Source organism: Lathamus discolor, chromosome 6, assembly GCF_037157495.1.
Source record: "Lathamus discolor isolate bLatDis1 chromosome 6, bLatDis1.hap1, whole genome shotgun sequence".
Classification (NCBI taxonomy): Eukaryota; Metazoa; Chordata; class Aves; order Psittaciformes; family Psittacidae; genus Lathamus; species Lathamus discolor.
Genome location: NC_088889.1, coordinates 28830431 through 28843964, shown reverse-complemented (window position 1 = coordinate 28843964; position 13534 = coordinate 28830431). Strand labels below are relative to the sequence as shown.

The 13534-nt window shown below is 39.0% G+C and overlaps 1 protein-coding gene across 7 annotated transcripts in view; it reads left to right on the top strand.

The window, feature by feature from the left end:
• The window catches only part of TUNAR (TCL1 upstream neural differentiation-associated RNA), a 185192-nt gene that overhangs the window by 52901 nt on the left and 118757 nt on the right, over nucleotides 1-13534 (top strand). Inside the window, exon 1 of one of the 7 annotated variants that reach the window (XM_065684864.1) lies at nucleotides 10960-11029. The exons of the other annotated variants lie outside the window; for them this stretch is intronic. The gene's annotated coding sequence lies outside the window, so the exon portion shown is untranslated. Of the gene's footprint in view, nucleotides 1-10959; nucleotides 11030-13534 lie in introns of those variants that run through there. 7 annotated transcript variants of the gene reach the window in all.

The following is a 13534-nucleotide window of genomic DNA, read 5'->3' as shown; positions in this document are numbered from 1 at the left end:
ACATCCTTGCTCTCTGCTGGTTGTACCACACATGAGATGAAGCCAGTTGTTAGGAAGGTATTGAAGATGAGCTGCCTTAAAAGGGAGACTCAGGATTAAATTACATGCGTAGATGTAGGAGATGCTGGGAAAAAACATACTGCGTGGCTGGGTTTGGTCAGGGGGAAATCCTTCCAGCAGCTTAGTGTGTTCTCTTACCTTGTCATGGATTATTCACTGACTGGCAAAGATGTATTAAACCAGTGTATACTTTCTCCAGCCATGGATGTTAATCGAAAAAATTTGAATACTGTTTGCTTCAACATTTTCCCTAAAACAATTATTGCTATTAAAATTTCCATGGCAATTGTAATAACTGAAAATACCAGAGGAGCTCACCTACATGTTTTATAATTTGATTTATGGCCAATGACAAGCAGCTAGGCAGATTCTGTTGTGCAAGAACAATATGAAGAAAAGCAAGTTTTTAATCTGTTTTAGGACCCTGTGGATGTAGGTTAAGGCTGTGCTAATCTTTTCTGTGTATTCCTGACTCAATGACACTTAAAGCTGTTTGGTAGAAATGCAAACCTTTAAACAGTAGCAAACTGGACTTCCATCAAAATAAATAATAATTTAAAGATTTATGCTGATAACCTCTGTTAAAACACACACGGAAATGGGAAGAAGGCTTCCAGTTGTTCAAGCATCCTGTGAACTTTCGTTCCCCCTCAAGCTGGCAGACTTTAATATCGTCCCTCATTCTTGGGCACAGAGCTCAGGCAAAACTGCTAAACTTGGCAATGACAGTTTTCTTAATCTCTTGTCATATCTGGATGAGAGCATGAAGCAGGAGTTTGCACTAAGCTTCTCTACAAGGAGAATGCTTCTCAATAGCCCTTGCATAAGACAGCTTTCAGCTCTTTACTCAGATGACCTGTGCAGGTGAATTGTGCTGGTGAGCTCCGCTGCAAAGGCTGGGTTTGTTACTTCTTTCTCCCCTTTAGAAAGACATGCTGTATGCTTTCTTACTTTGAAGTCTGTGTATGTGGAGGAAGGGTATGAAAGCAACCTGTACAAGATATCAGAGCTGTATTCAGACCTGATGGTTCAGGCTGAAAGCAAACACAAAATTCCCATTGTTGGGTCCCCCCAGGAGACAGAGGGTAAGGCAAGCTGGAAACGTAGCAGAGAGAGCTATAGAGTAAGCAGCTGTGAATAGGTGAAACCTAGACCAGCTGAGGTCAGGTGTGTGTGACAATTTGTTGTTTTAACGTGCAGCAGTAGTGACCTCTATCAGGATGAGAAAGTTACACCCTAAAAGAAAACGGGATAGGATGCTTGCTGCAAAAATCTTGTGCAGGCTGTCCAGGAATTTCTTCCATGCAGGAGAGCTGTACTGTTTGTGTGCTACGACTTCTTGCAGTGAGCCAGAGCAGAGGCTGTTTATGAACCAGGAATGGCCCCTAGGGGAAAAGAGGGTCCTGTTACCACTCTGGTGGCAACTGAGTTGGAGAATTTCCACCCTACAAGACATGGCGACACGAGTTCAGTTACTGTAGGAGGGGTAAGATGAAACTGGTGGACCTAGTAAAATTAGCTATCTAGATGAAAGAGTCATGGAATTCATATTACAGTTTGGAAAGCAAGTATTGTGTGCTATTCTGTTTACACTGCTGGTGGTATGTGTTCTTTGTCTTTTTTTTTTTTTTTCTTCTTTTCAAAGTGGGGTTTCCAGATAGGGAATTCACCCAGAGTTTTAGAAGCAACCCAGTTTTTGATTTACTCCCCATACAAGTCCCAGTGGAAGGATCAGATGTGGTTGAATAAGAGGGATGTAAACAGAAGAACCTGTATGAATTTGTAGGGCATCCTGCTGCAAGTAAGTTCTTGTTGATAGTGGAGAGATTTAAAGAGGAACATTCCTACTTAACTTTCAAATTTATTATTTTTTTTTTAACGGAAAAAAGTGTAGCTGACAGAGGGCTGTGGTGTATTTTGCTGAAAACTTCCCTTTTCCTTGAACACTGAAACCAAGAAAACCCCCAGTCATTAACGGGTGAACAGTGTTTCACTGTCCTCTAGGAAGCCTAGCTTTGTGGGCCATGAAGTAGTGCCCTCCTGTTGTTAGCAGTCTCATTAGCTGGTTAAAAATTTCATCAGTGAGTTAGTGTGACAGTGGGGCAGCTCGTAGGAAGCAGGTCAGGGATGCTCAGCACTGTTTGCAGGACTGTTTCAGAGAAAAGTGCACAGGGAGCTGGAGGGATGAGAAGTCTGGCTGGGAACAGTTTTTTCACTGGCCAGTGCTTTCCATCTGGTCTGGTGGCATGAAGTGTGTGCTCTGGGTGAAATTGGTACTGGGAGAGGCAGGAGGAGGTAGTGTGTTGTTCTACTCATCTGCACTCATCCATCTTCTAGTGAAATAACCAAACGCAGATCCGAAAGTGCAGCAGGCACCTACGCAGTCTCCTTCACGTCTGTTTAGAGTTTATAGATATATTTTTTTGAAAGGATCTTCAGCAGGTTCGAGTACTGATGTGGATGCAGACACAGGCAGTAGTTTGCAGTCCTGAATATTTTCTTTAAACGGCACTGACTTGCTGCAGCATTTGCTGCACAAACAATAAGGGCTGTATGGCCTTAGGTTCAAATATTAGCCGTTATTCCAGAGTACCTCTGAATCTCCCATGTCTTCTTCCAAAATACTCGTAAGATATAGAGAACAGGAGGAAGATAAAGCATTAGTCTTGACTCAGTACACTTTTCTGAATTTTCACTGTAGTCTAATGCTTTACTCGGCAATGGATCATAACTTCCTTGGGGCTCTTCCTCTCCAGTGAACTCATAGGATGAGGCCTGATGCAAGGGAAAGGTCCAGGCAACTGGCACTGAGCCAGGGCATTTCCTTATTAAAGCTGTCATGATCCTGTCATTGTGGGGACACCTTTTATTTTGTTTGGATACCTTTTTGGGCAACACATAATGTAAGCAGGTATAGCTTAAGACAGTTCAAATTTAAACCAAACTGATTACAAAGCTACTTTCACTTGCTCTGCTCAGCAGCTGAAGGTTTTGTTTATATTTCCATAATAGAAGCTCTGGGCAAAAACTCTGTGACTGTGACTCAAAATCGGGAGACTAAACAGTTTCCTTATTAAAGACTTCAATGTGGCACTGCAAATTGCCCAGCAAATATAATCCTATTAACCAAAGTGGAGAGATGATATCCTTTTATGCTTAGAATCAACAAACACTGCAGACTAAATGCTGCTTATCTCAGACACTTAACTAAATAAGCACTGAGAACTGAGTCTGATGGTTGGCTACTAGACTTACCAAAGTAAATACAGATAATACCACATGTTTTGAAAGTGCCAGTGAAATCCTGCTGCTGCTTTTACCGGTGTATCTCTAAAATTGGTTTGCCTGTTTGTTTTGCCTTGCATAACTTTGTGCTGGCTTGCTTTTCTCTCTTCTTATGAAAAGTTTCTCCATGTTGCAGTATTAGCAACCTTATCCCATTTGCTAAATTAATGCAAAACCTTCTACTTCTTCCAAAATACTATACCGAAAATATAGCTTCAAAAATACTATACCAAACAAATGCCAACAAATCTATAATGTCAAGTTTACAGAACCTGGTGAATAACAACTGTGAGCATCCATGAAATCTTTCTTCAGTGCTACTATGTACATTTGTCGTGAGGTAGTCTTCAAATGCAAGCTCATATAGTACTTTATCCTAAGCTTGTTTTAATAAGGATTTTCATGCTCAATCTCCTAAGGATTTAAAAAAAAAAAAATTTTTTTTGAAGTGTATGATTATCTTTGATTTTGGCTTTTCATTTTTTTTCCTTACAAAGTCTGTATATATATATATATATATATATATGTGTGGATAATCCCTAGGAGATGTCACATCTATCCTTCAGTTGTTGATTCCAGTCTTTTCTCATGTCTATACCAGTTTGCAGCTCCTAAAGTTTCTTTTGGGATGTATTTTATGCAGTTATTGCCCTGCCTCCATGTAATTCCTGGTCTTGTTTTACAGTTGATATTTGCAGATTACAGAAGTTTAAATAAGCCTTCAGACTCATTCTCATTTTTAGCAACGTCAGCCTCCTGTGAAGAGCAGATACTTGTAGAAGTCAGTCTTTACTATACTTGTAGAAGTCAGTCTTTACTAGTGTTGCCTATTCTACTTTAAGAGAACTCCAACCCCAGTAAATCAAACTAAAGCAAATACTATAAATAATTTAGCTGATACATGTGGCTGTTGTATTAGTGGCTTTAGCGCGTAAATGGTACCTACATCATCAGGGAACATATTGAGGATCATAGAATCATAATTCAGGCTGGAAGTGACCTCCAGAGATCATCCACTCTGTCTCCTGAAAACAGGCCTAACTAGATCAAGCTGTCCAAAGCTATGTTCAGTCCCAATCCTGGGTGCAGTGAAGCCCATGGATTGCTCCATGTGGAACACTTGAGACACCCCAGGTGTGCTGGAGAGTTACTTGTGACTTTCTGCTTTAATGATATGAAGCAGGATGCATGAATAAACTCCTGGGTAGATAGAAAGATAAAACACAGTTAAGTATAGAAAAGGCTACAGTGAAGTTTGTTCTCAGAGGAAAAGACTAGAATAGATGCTGAAGAAGTGAAAAAAGTGGTGATGGAAAAGAGGATCCGTAAAGAGAAAGGTGCTGGTAGATGCTGTGAGTTTTCAAGTGCTGAGCTGGCAGAATGTGAAAGTGAACTCTAGGTTACAAATTTTTGCCTGGGAATTTCATATCCTTCCTGAAAAACTTACCTTTAAGCCCCTGTTGTGAGGTGTGGGCATTTATTCTTGAGAGAACACTCAATATTTCTAATGCATTTTATTGTACATCATGTGTGTCTCCTGTGGTGTGATGTAATGTAACATGGCATGTGGTGTTATAAATAGAATGATGAGATCTTGCAAAAACCTGCCTGGCAGGCAGACTCACTGTCCCTCCTTTTAAAAGGCTTCCTGAGCTGTCCACTATGATCCTTTCTTTTGTTAAAAGATACCTTCCACCCAGGCACCCTCGTGCTCGGGTTCCTGGGGAGTGGTTGGGGTAGAATGGCTTTTTCTCCCAAATTCCTTTTGCTTGTCAGCAACACAGCAAAGACTTCATGGGGGTAGTATCTTGCTGCTCTCAGCTTCTACCTCTACTTTCATCTGTGTCTGTGTGTTTCTAATTTGCTCAGTGCTATGGGCAAGATGTTAATTTTAGCAACCCTGTGTAGTTACTCTGAAGTCACTGGGGTTAATGCATGTGTACAGTATAGCTCCAATCAGAATCTGGCCTTATGTTGTCTTAATATTTTTGGCTATTTTTTTGGTCACTGCCAGCAAATTCAATCTCTCTGGCCTTAACAACAACACTGCTGTTAGAATAATATTCTGACAGTAGTTTAAAATAAGGAAGGGAGTCAGAGTTACAAGCATGACAACATGGGAGAAATACCCTGGGTTTTCTGGCAGTGACGCTGGACTGCAATTTTATGGTCCCCAGCTTGCTCTGTGCTTTCTGGAAGAGTGATGGGTTACTATATTTATATCTATCAGTTAAGAATACAGCTTTACCAGCATTTACTTCTAGACCTGTTGGGGTTTCCAGGCAGGCTTTTCCTCTGAGTATCTAACCAAGAATAGTTCCTTTTACCTGCATTTTGTATAAGAGTTGAAGATCGTATCAGTTGCCTACTAGTAGTCATTAGTCTAAACCATCATCTGTAAAACTGGACCTATCAGGGCTCCCTTTTATGTTTCATGTCCTAGTGTGTGGCAAAATATATGAAAAGGGACTTTATTTTTTGCTAGCAATTTTTAGTTGCTTTGTCTTTGCTTTTCTTGCAGCCGAAATTGATGTATTTCTGAAGCTGTGTGGAAGAAGCATTAATGAACAGTGTGATTTACGTGTGTTTTGTCGAATATTTCAATAGATCTATGAGGATACTGTACCATATATCCCTGAAACCTTGACATGGCGTGATATCCTGTTGCAAAGCTTGTTACTTCTGTTGAATAAACCCCGAATATATTGTAATACTTCCCAAAGTCTTAAATGGTTTTGAGACACTAGTTGGCAAGTAAATACAAGAAGAGGGCAGTTTGGTGGCGTTTGCTCTCCTTTGGCTGAGTCACACAGGAGAAGTGTGCATGCAGAAGTGAGTTCACATAGTTCCTGAAAGGTGATGAGAAATAGTTAAATGTAGCAGACAAATAATTGAATGGTTTGATCACTTCCCACTGCTAGTGAGTCCATACATAAGAAAACATTAACCAGGGAAAATGTTAGTGCATGAATGATGCATTGAGTTGAAACTCCACACATTGTGTTTGGCTCAGTAATTTAAGCAAAACCAAAACAGATTCAGCCTAAAGCAGCATAGCTCTTGTTAAATTTCACAACTCATGAAGCATTTCAAATGCTATAGTGTTACAAATTAAAAGCACATTTATATGCATGATTGAAGGCATATCAAGGGATGGGGTTTATTTTGCCTTTACTCTTAATCTTTCCAGCTATACTGAAACATGATCCTTTATTAAACTGTTATCTTGTGGCTTGCCTCTAGGTTTTTTGTATCTCTCATCCCCATTTGGATCTGCTGCATGGAGTGTTATTTTCTTTCTGGCCACTTTTAGGGCTGTTCTTTGCAGCCAGACTTATTCTCCTCCAGCTGCAAGGATTTATTTCTACCTTCAGTACAGAAAAGCAGTTGGACCAAGTAATGAAAGGAAAGGTTGCTCTTCTTTCCATTACAGAACATTTTTCTTCTAGATCTAAAAGTGTTCCTCATCAGAAACAAATGGATCTTGCATGGGCTGCAGTGCCGAACTGTGCACAACAAATTCTGGACTTCCGCAACTATTTAGTTGATAGCCAGGAATTATGATAATACAGGGCCCTCTGATACTGCTTAAGGAGCAAAACCAAGTGCTACAATACAGGAGGATGTATGTGCAATATTATTTGTCTCAAATTTCCAAACAAAAATACATAGAAGTATTAGAAGAAATTGCTTATGAAACCTTCAATGCCTCTTTCAGTCACTGTAGCATCTAGTCTCTAGTTTCTGATGGATAAATGTGAAGATGGGGCTAATGAGCTAGGTGAATTCTGTGAGATTTGGAGTTTGTTTAATGTTTAAATTTCATTTTAAATGTGTAACCACATTGAAGCCTGGATTCAGCAATGCAAATGAATCTGACATTAAGCATGGCTTTAGTATCTTCCTTGTGTCAAAGAATACTTCCTAGAGTAACCTGTGTAAGTTTTGTAAAATTAGCCAAGGCTTATTTTCAATTGCCTTGTAATGAGACATACAGAGCAGCAGAAACACTTAGTAGAAAGGTAAGGAGAAACTACTTCCCCCTGAACTCCTCATCTTTGACTAAATCCACTGGTAGGCGATGTCTGTGGTGTTAGTTCTCATGCTCTTAACTCCACCACCACTTGCCCTTAATTACACAAGGAGCTGGCACCGGAAAGAAGATGCATCTGCAGCTGATGCAATGCTTTTTGCATCAGACAACTATCTAGTAAAACAATGTTTAAAAACAAATCTTAATGAAACAGCTTTTGCATGTTTTTAAAATGAACAAACAAAAACCCAGCACAAAAAAACCCCAACACAAACTTTCTGTTGCATTCATGGATTTGTTCTTTCATGGCACTCATAAGGGATTCCCTTTTACTGAAAAGCAACGGTTAGGAGCTTCACAGCACAAGGTTTTTTGTGGCAAAAAAGCAAGCTGTTCCTTCTGCTGCATTTACCCAAGTCTACCATTTGTTTGGCTGAAGCATGAACCATCCTCTCCTGCAGTGAAGTGGCTCAATAACTGCGTTGTGAAAGCTGAAGAACTGTGGATGAATACAGGGAAGTAATTAACTTAAATCCAGATGGTGTGTCTATGTTGTCAGAGACTCTTCAATGCATAGAGCTTCCTGCAAGAAAAATTACTGCACAGTTGGGAAAAGTAAACGAATTCAAGGACACTGATATGTAGCTGCTATTTTACACTTTTGCCTCCAAGACACTGAGATAGTCTGAAGTTCTGAGCTACAAAGAAATGCATTATACAAAGTGGGGTAGAAGACCACACATACAGGAAATACAGTGTGCTTTGGTCACACAGTGGCAACAGCAGTGGCAACTGCTGCCGGGACTCAGTATACCTGGGTGATTCAGTCATACTCCTTGAGATGCAAGCCTGACTGACTGTGTTTTCATGGTGGTTTGCCTAAGTAGCCTGTGAGTTGTTTTGGTTTTGGTTTTACCCTCCTTTATTAATAAAGCTTAAAAAACAAAGCAAGGAGGAAGAAAAAAAAAAAGCCTTCTTACATAACCATGCAGGGAATGTTAAGGACACATACCACACCTCACTACAGCAAATGTCATCAGCATCCTTAAAGTAAATGGTGAAACAAAGGGTTTTCTTTTTGTTAAACCCTATTGCACATTATAGCTGTGCAATGAAATTTATTCCTCACAAAGCTTGTTTGAGACCTGCGTGCCAGAGTTTCTATGCAATTCTTCCACAGTTGTCTTTGAGCTTAATAGTCTCCCAGAGCAGCTGAACTAAGCACCCAGTAGACTTTCCTTTGCCATGTCTATCTTGAATATTGGAACAGCTGAGATACGAGTTTATGTATCTCTCTGTTTGTAAGCAACTGGAGTCTGCATTTGCTCCAACCCATTCTTGTACATGCCAAGCTTGTCCCTATGGGAAGTCAGTCTCAGCATTTTTGCACAACCTATAACCAGGCAAGGTGTTTTCGGAACAACTCCAAAGTCAGAATAATCTTTCTATTGAGAACATTGCATGCAACTGAATGAAACATAAATTAGTTTCTTGCTTTAATACTCACTTTATTTTTTAAGGCTTTTTGCTAAATGAGGAGTTGGTTTGTTATTCTACAGATTCCTGATGAAAATAATTAGTTTCTCTCACCATCGAGAGTCAATGCAATAAACTGTTCTTGAGACCTATCCTGATGAAGATAGGTGTTTAAAAGGGTTCTTTCTGCGAGTAATTGTTTTCTGTTATCTGGAGAGAGTAATAGATTTACATCCCAGAAACAATTGCAGTCTGCTGAAATTGGTCACGTTCACAAAAGCCAATTAATTTTTTCCGCTGTTTTATACCTAAGAGTTCAATTTTTGTATGGAAACTATCTTGAGTTACAGTGATATGGGGTCAAACTTATCAGAATATATTTTTTGGTCATCCATCACTATGCTGTGTGGGTCTTGGCTTCAGTCTCCTCTGTTCCCCTTTTCCCCTCCCAGCCAAAACATGTCCTGCCTACTTATTTCCTTAGGATTTGTGTTTGTTGTTTGTGGTTGTGTTTCTTTTTTGTTTTGCTTTGTTTGTGTGGTGTTTTGGCTTTTTTTTTCCCCTTGTTGTCGGCTTTTTTTTTTTTGTTTGCTTGTTTTGTTTTTTTGTTCTCTCACCAAATTTGGCTAAAAGACCTTTAATCCTCCCTGCTTCTTATGCCTAGGTAGATTTCTCTTGTATCTGGAACATCCCCTTGGGGCTGGTGTTTCTGCTCAAGGGTGTTGGGGTTTGGATCGTCATCAGAGCAATACATTTGAGCCTGCTGGAGAATAGTGGCTGATCCTCTGGCTGCTCCTCTGGATAATAATGCCTGCTCCTTGTTTAAAAAATGGGCCAGTTCTTGGGCTCACAACTGGTAATTTTGTGACTGTGCTCCCTGAGGGCTTCTGGACTGCTTGCGTTTAAGTATGGGAGAATGAACAGTGATCTGGGTTGCTGAGTCATTATCATAAATGTTTTGTTCAGAGGGGGATCCTATTAACATTGAGCTAAATGCAAAATTTATTTTGACTACCTAAACCTGTAAGATATATAGGGCCTTTGTTTTGGTCTGCATATATGCTAACTTTGAATAGGATGATTAATACCTTATTACTGCTTGGAATTACAAAACCGAGTATAATAGAAGTTCAAACGGCTTCTTCATCTATTGTATATGAGTGCAACTCAAACAAGTTTCCAGGTTTCATTCACAAGAGAGCAAGGAGTGGTTAAAAACAGTACAGGAGGAGAACATAATTCATTTAGATTCTTAAACTCTAGCAAACCCATCCTGACAACCCTAGCAGAGGAAATACGAAGCATTAACTTAAGGATGAGGAGTCCTTTAAAAAATGATAGACATGAGTGCCAGTAAATGTGCCATAATGATTTACACTTGTTTGTTTTGGTTTTTGTTGTTTTGTGGGGTTTTTTTTGTCACTTTTTTGTTTTCAGTATATGTTTTTCTCCTGAAATATCTGCCCTGGCAAAATAATTTAAAGTTATTATGTAGCTAAGGACTTCATTCAAGGCTGATGTTACATTAGGCAACGAAGCAATATGAGATAGACAATGATCTCTACTGAGTTTACTCTCAGAAAAGCCAAGGCAGACTAATAAAAACAGGCAACAAAATAGAAAAATGGTACAAATTAATTTCTATTTGAGGCACAGCCTGTGCCGGGTAAAGAATAAAGTGTTCTAAAGTATTTATTTCCTTCTTTAGTAACTGCTAAGGGAATAGCATTCATATGTGCAAGAGCCAGGGATTTTCTTCTAGAGACAACTCAAGTAAAAATTGCAGAGATCATTTCCATGCCTAACCACACTGTTTAAGTGTATGGTAAATGTAGTCAAATGCTGTCTTGTATTCCTATTTACAAATATTAACTAGAGACAGTTTGGGCTTGTTTTAAAAGTAATATACTAGAATATCTGTGCTCAGCAAGTGTTGTTCAGAGGTCCAGTTCCAGTGAATTTGCTCTGCTCTTTAAAGAGGGATACAGCACTGATTTCAGTAGAAAGGGAAATGGCCCAAATGGACTAAAAAATTGGAACAAGTGGATTACAGAACCAGTTCTTAATTTCATTTGCCACAGAATGCCTGCAGCACGTGGACACTAGTGGAATTGACCTGGCAAAGCAGAATCCAGTTTTTTCTTTAGTATGGGTGCTGCATCTGCAAAGAGAATGGTGAGTCTGATTGTACTTCAGTTGCTGGAAAGATCTGTATGTTTACGATCTCAGTGCAAAGATGAAGTTTATAGGTCTATAAAAGAACCTTCTGAAAGACCAAGTAGTAGAAAAGGTATATATTAACACTGGCATAGCTTGTTATGAGTAAAGCTGGGAAAGACTAATGTGTCCACAGAGTCTCCTGTTACCAATCCTCTTGAATCCTATGCTTACACTTCCCTGACTGCAATATACTTTATCTGATCCATCATATGTTCTTGTAGAAACTTTCTAGGTAAAACTAAACAGCCATTATTCAGCTGAATGAACTTGCCTAGGCAAGTGAGTAAGGACAGAAGCTGCCAGTTACGAGGTGGAAAAATTTTACCTGCAAAATGGAAACACAGGCTTGCAAATATGGGCTTGAAAGCATTTTTTTATCTTCTCCCTGTTCTTACTAAACTAAAGTGCTAAGGTTTGTGTTGGCCCTGTTCTTTCTGAGGTGTTATCTCCTGTAGTAAGTACAATCTACACCTTCTTTTCGAAGATGTAACAACTGGGTAGGTAGGCAAACTCATTTTCTTTTGATTTGTTTTAGAAATAAATTACTGACTTGACTGTGAATTGCTAAGTTCACTTTTGATTGTAACTTGTTTCTGTCAGATTAATGGATGACCATATTCAGCTGGTTTGTAATGTATCACTGGATGCAATTTGCCCAGGATGCTCTACCCACCTATTATATATACACTTAACAACTTCTTTATCACATAAACTCTTCATGTCTATGGTGAATAATCAGATCCTGACACCTACTAAATCTTCATCGATTTTTTTTTTTTTTAGTGTATGATAGCTACATGGGTGGTATTCAGTGCATTGAACTTGGTCTGTTATCCCAGTATCTGATCTTTGACAGAAACAAGGTGCTCTTTATCCTTATGCTAGCTCTTGCATACTGGTTCACTCATCTCCAGAAGATCTCTGCTTCTAACTTTCATTTCCCTCTGAGATTTGCTGAGCTATCCAGTCTCATCTCCAAATCTTTTCACAACTCTTTATTTGTTGAGGGTCTGTGAGGGCCTTTGTAGGAATCCAGAGCATTTCCACACTCCTACACATGGAAATGTGGATCTTACATGTAGGAATATGGAAATGCTCTGGATCAACCATCTTTGTTTTATACTGCCTCAAACTCCTCTTCAAATAAAAGTCTGTTGTTATGCAGAGGTCTATTGTTAACACACATGCTATTTTAGCTAGTCTTACACTCCTGAATTTTTCATGAAGTGCAAAGTTAACATTCAAAACGTTATTGTGAAGCATAAGGAGACCCAGTGAGCCAAATAAATTGAGTCACCTGTTGAATAGGCGCAGCTCTTGATATGACAATTCTGCTGGTGCTGGACTCATCATAGTACAAATACAAGTGGGTGAATTGATGTGGTATGTCTGAAATTGCTTTTCTTCTAAAGAATATTGCTCTGGGGCTTTAATGTATGTCTGATCTCATCAGGTCCAGGGGATGTGTAAGTATCTCAGCTGTTATGCCACTTGTGACACTATTTGTTGATTTCTAGTAGAAGTAAGTAGAGTACCAAGTTTGAATATATTCTCTGTGGGCAAGGGCTCAGACTTTATATCTGTATTTCAATAAAATTGTTAGGGAAAAAAAAAAGTATAATCGCTAAGACAGAAATGTCTTAGACTAATAGTTTGGCTTCAGTGTATTTTAATAAATAAAAATGCATGACTACTAAAGGGTTTAGGGATCACAGAGTTATTCATATTTAGTCCTATTGTGTAATATATATAATTTAAACATAGACATGCAATCAAGTGGTTTAGGTAAAAATGGAAATTATAGTACAGTCCAGTCCAAGCTTCTAAAATCCTTTCTTGAAAATGTAAAATTTTCATGCTATCTCTGTCCAGGAAGGAATTTTTTCTTGCTGTTACCTTTTACAGATCATGAAAGGAAGGCATAGAAGTTGGAAATCTTGCTCAGAGTCATAGACGAAGCAAGCATTAGAACTTGGAATTTGGTCTTATTTCTTATTCTTGTGTTTGCAGTATGAAGGCATCAACATCAAATAAGCTTTGCATTCAGTTTATTTTCTTTCAGAACCTTGTCCAATCCCCTCTTTCTTATCTCCTGTTAATTTGGGTTTTTTTGTAGATAAGGGGATCTGTTCTCAGTGTATCTTTCTTTCCTGCTAATAGGATATTGGAGAGATACTGTCTCTGATATTGCCTTGCTTTGATGCTTGATGCTTTCTTCCACAGTGGCAACCCAGAAGACATGTCAGTTAAATAAGACTTCCAGCTTCTGCCCGGTTATCACTGATTAGATTCTGATGGAGAGGCCATTAGCAATTGGGTTCGCAGTCTCCAGATGTATCTGTAGTCTTCTTGACGTAAGAATCTAGGACATCTCTGAAATACTTATCAATCAGGCTTCAGTAAGAAATCTTACATAGGTGTTGTTCTTTTAATATATTTTTATTGCAAGCTCTAAAAAAT